Here is a 4,103-nt window from a genome sequence, read left to right on the forward strand (position 1 = left end):
TCTTTTCCTTTGTGTAAATTCCTAGGCACTGGAGAGGTCTTTTTGCGTCCCTTTGGGACCTGCAGAATTTATCCCATTGGGTTTTTTCTAACTATAATTTAAGCCCTGGCCCAAAATTTCAAGAAAAGCCCTAATGTCGCCTGTAAGCCCAATGACAAAGTGATGATAGCCAGCATCAATGGCAGCACTAGTTGCCTGCCTTTTTCTGGACTTGAGACAGGGTTCCTCTGTCCTCAAACTCCGAGGTCTATTTGCTTCTGCCTCCAGAGCATTAGGATTCAAGGTGTGCACCACCACCAGCTCTGCCTACTTATTTCAAACATGTTCCTTTAATTTATGCAGACCCAGGACCTAAAACCTGTTGCCCTTGCTTCTGACCCGGGTGGCTCACATCCATCTTAACTCCAGTTCTAGGGGACCTGCTAGCCTGACTTCATGCCATCAGGCACACAGAGGACATACAAATATTCACATGAAATTTTAATGTTTATTTCTACATGAATGCGTATTTTGCCTGCTTATATGCCTGCGCACCACATGCATAGTGTCCTGGGACTGGAGTTAAAGATGGTTGTGAACCACTGTGTGTGGATGCTGGGTATTAAGCCTGGGTCCTCTGGAAGACTGAGTTGTCCCTCCAACCCCTAAAAAAAAAAAAAAATAATTTAAAGCCTCCTGGCAAGCCTCACAACTTGAGTTGGATTCCCAGAACCCACATGAGTGTTTTCGTCCTCTTACCTCCACTAGTGAGTAGCACCATCATGTCTCCACATGCTCACAAAACTGCAGATACAAAAATCCCTGCAGGAGGCATGGTAGTACATGCCAGTAATCAAACTGCTTGCAAGGTACAGGAAGTTACTGTTACATAGTAACATAGTTAAGGCTTGGTTACACAAGACTCTCTTTCAAAGAGTGCTCTAAACCAGATGTGGCACCTGCAACAACATAACGTGGGAGACAGGCTGTGGGATGGGTGTGGGAGTGCTCACCTACCATTCCAGCACTTCAGGGATGGAGATAGTATTAGACCAAACTCATACACGAGGAACTGCGTCTCAAAATAGTCTGACAGATTCAGTGGTTTATCTTGCTGGTCCCTTAGAATACCTGGTTCTGAGCCAGTCATCCCAGGGCATCCACATACATGTCATATACCTTTGCTTAAAATATCCTTTCTTCTAGATAATATAGTGACTTTATTCTTTTCAGATAAGAAACACAGACAAGTTTGGCATGTGATTGATGACTCTAGCACTCAGGAGGCTGATCCAGTTGGATCACCTACTTGAGGTTAGCCTGGGTTAGACTATCTTAAAAATGTGTGAACATACATTTTGATACTGTAACTAATGCTGTTCCATCCAAGGCCTGAACTTCACTCAAAGGTCAGAAATGTTACTAAATCTATTCTGCTACCTCTTTGTCAGTAGCCCCTGGGAATTTTTTTAAATCTTTCAAACATTTGGGAATTTTTACCCTGAAAGTTTCAATGAAATTCCAATCTCAGTGTTCATCAGTAAGCTTTATTGGAATATAGCCGCATTCATTTGCTGATACATCGTCTGCTTTTCACATACAGTTGCAAAAACACATTATTAACAATATTTCCTATCTGGAGTGTTATAGGAACTTAAAAGACCTTTGCTTTGCAAAACCAGTGTGCCCAAAGTGTTTGAAATGTTCTGAGCTGTCATAAGATGGTTACTATTCAAATAGATCCCGAGAATAAAGTAGTGAGCCATGTCCAGTAGTACATGGCCATCATCGAGTACCTCAAAATATTATAGCTGGGCCGGGCGGTGGTGGCGCACGCCTTTAATCCCAGCACTCGGGAGGCAGAGGCAGGCGGATCTCTGTGAGTTCAAGACCAGCCTGGTCTACAAGAGCTAGTTTCAGGACAGGCTCCAAAACCACAGAGAAACCCTGTCTCGAAAAACCATAAAAAAAAAAAAAAAAAAAGATATTATAGCTGGGGGTCTGGAGAGATGGCTCAGAGGTTAAGAGCACTGACTGTTCTTCCAGAGGTCCTGAGTTCAATTCCCAGCATCTACATGGTGGCTCACAACCATCTGTAATGAGATCTGGTGCCCTCTTCTGGCCAGTAAGCATACGGACAGACAGAACACTGCATATATAGTAAATAAGTAAATCTTTAAAAAAAAGAAATTATAGCCGGGCGGTGGTGGCGCACGCCTTTAATCCCAGCACTCGGGAGGCAGAGGCAGGCGGATCTCTGGGAGTTCGAGGCCAGCCTGGTCTACAAGAGCTAGTTCCGGGACAGGCACCAAAGCTACAGAGAAACCCTGTCTCGAAAAACAAAAACAGAAACAAAAAAAAACAAAAACAATAAACAAAAAAAACCAAAAAAAAAAAAAAAAGAAATTATAGCTGGGGATGTAGCCCAGCTGCCCTGGTGTGAATCCCATCCCTGTCCCATCCCCAAACTGCAGCTGGACTTTGCAAGCATTCCCTGAAGCATCACAGCTCTTTAATCCTCCAAGGCAAATTTAACTTCCCCTGCCTGCGAATACTTTAATTAGGACCTCGACATTACAGGGACCACATACATTACTCAAAACACGGTGTTGTCAGAAACCTGAAGTCCTGATGGAGGCAGTCTTCTCATTCTCCTAGAATCGAGGAAAAGGTAACATCGTCAGTAAGGCGCCAGGTTTAGTGCAAAGGAGGCAAAGCGTCCTCCCCACACAGCTGTATTCCATTCAGTCCCATTCCCTTTAGCATGGAAAACAACTGTTTGCACCTAGACTAGGACCAACTCCACAAGGAGTCATTCCACTCTCAGGGATGCAAAACACTGCTTGAAGGTAGTCGGCACCGCACCAAAACAGTGCGGAGCCAACCCTCAATAAAACAGCGCTTATTCTTCCAACAGTGTAACACAGCCACAGGCACCACACAGCCTGGACAGCTGACAACTGCTGGATCACTCCAGAAAAATCTCCTTTCCCATCTCATGTACACTCTGACTGCAGGTAGCAGACATGAACAGACTTCATGACCAGCTAGGTGTTGAACTTACACTTCCAGTCTTATTCAACAGCAGTCTCCGCCATTTGGCAGGGACTAAACTTAGACTGTTAGCAGTGAACAAGACACACTGCACTTTGTCTTCCAGGACTCACAACATCCCTATAAAAATCATTCCTCAGTTGGAATGGCAAAGATCCTTCATACTCTCAAAAAAAAAACCATCAAAACTCTACAGTCAGGGCTGGAGAGATGGCTCAGCAGTTAAGAGCATTGCCTGCTCTTCCAAAGGTCCTGAGTTCAATTCCCAGCAACCACATGGTGGCTGACAACCATCTATAATGGGGTCTGGTGCCCTCTTCTGGCCTGCAGGCATACATACAGACAGAATATTGTATACATAATAAATAAATATTAAAAAAAACTCTACAGTCAACTCCAAGAGTAAATCAGCTTCCCTTTGTTTCCTGACGCATATCTATAGCGATGAGGCAGAGAAGGCGACGCTAGAATAGACACCTACCTGATAACCACACCTGCACTACTTCTCAGGGGCGAAGACCACCCTACTTCCAAGTCATCCTAAAGAAAGCAAGCAAATAAGCTTAGAAATTCATAAGTTAGGTATTAACAATGCCCTATATAATTATAAGTAACTAGTTAGTCTTTCCCCGGGACTGAATATTTGAAGCAGAGAACTACCTATTACATGTTATCCTTTGCCCTTCCACTCAAAATAAATGTAATTTGTGTCCTGTCGTCCCACTAACTCCTCTGCAGCCCCCTGCTCCTCACTAGTCCTAAGACCATTCCCAGAAGTCTGTTGCCAGTGTACACTTGAGTCCCTTTTAAGAGGTTAATTTATAAAACACTCTGGTGGCCTGCAGTCCACTTCCCTGATAGCTGGATCAAGATCAAAGGAAGGGATAGTTGGAGTTATCTGAGTTTAAGTTATTCTAAGATGTTAAAACTGGGATCAGTGTCAGGGGAGGAGTAAGAATTTGAGGGGCGGGAATGCAAGAGTCCAGATACTTGGAAAAGCCAATGCATAGGAAGAGCTAATGCTAAGGCAGGCCTGCTTGAAGGACAGTGTTCTTCCTAGGCTAAAGCAG

At 44.1% G+C, this 4,103-nt stretch overlaps 1 non-coding gene across 1 annotated transcript; it reads right to left on the reverse strand.

Annotated features, from left to right (window-relative positions):
- Window positions 1-2,753: 2,753 nt before the first annotated feature.
- Window positions 2,754-2,947, reverse strand: LOC130887105 (small nucleolar RNA SNORA74). Its single transcript, XR_009058333.1, has one exon. It is a non-coding gene; the product is annotated as a small nucleolar RNA SNORA74 (small nucleolar RNA).
- Between the last annotated feature and the right edge of the window lie 1,156 nt (window positions 2,948-4,103).

Source organism: Chionomys nivalis, chromosome 14 (assembly GCF_950005125.1).
Source record: "Chionomys nivalis chromosome 14, mChiNiv1.1, whole genome shotgun sequence".
Taxonomy (NCBI): domain Eukaryota; kingdom Metazoa; phylum Chordata; class Mammalia; order Rodentia; family Cricetidae; genus Chionomys; species Chionomys nivalis.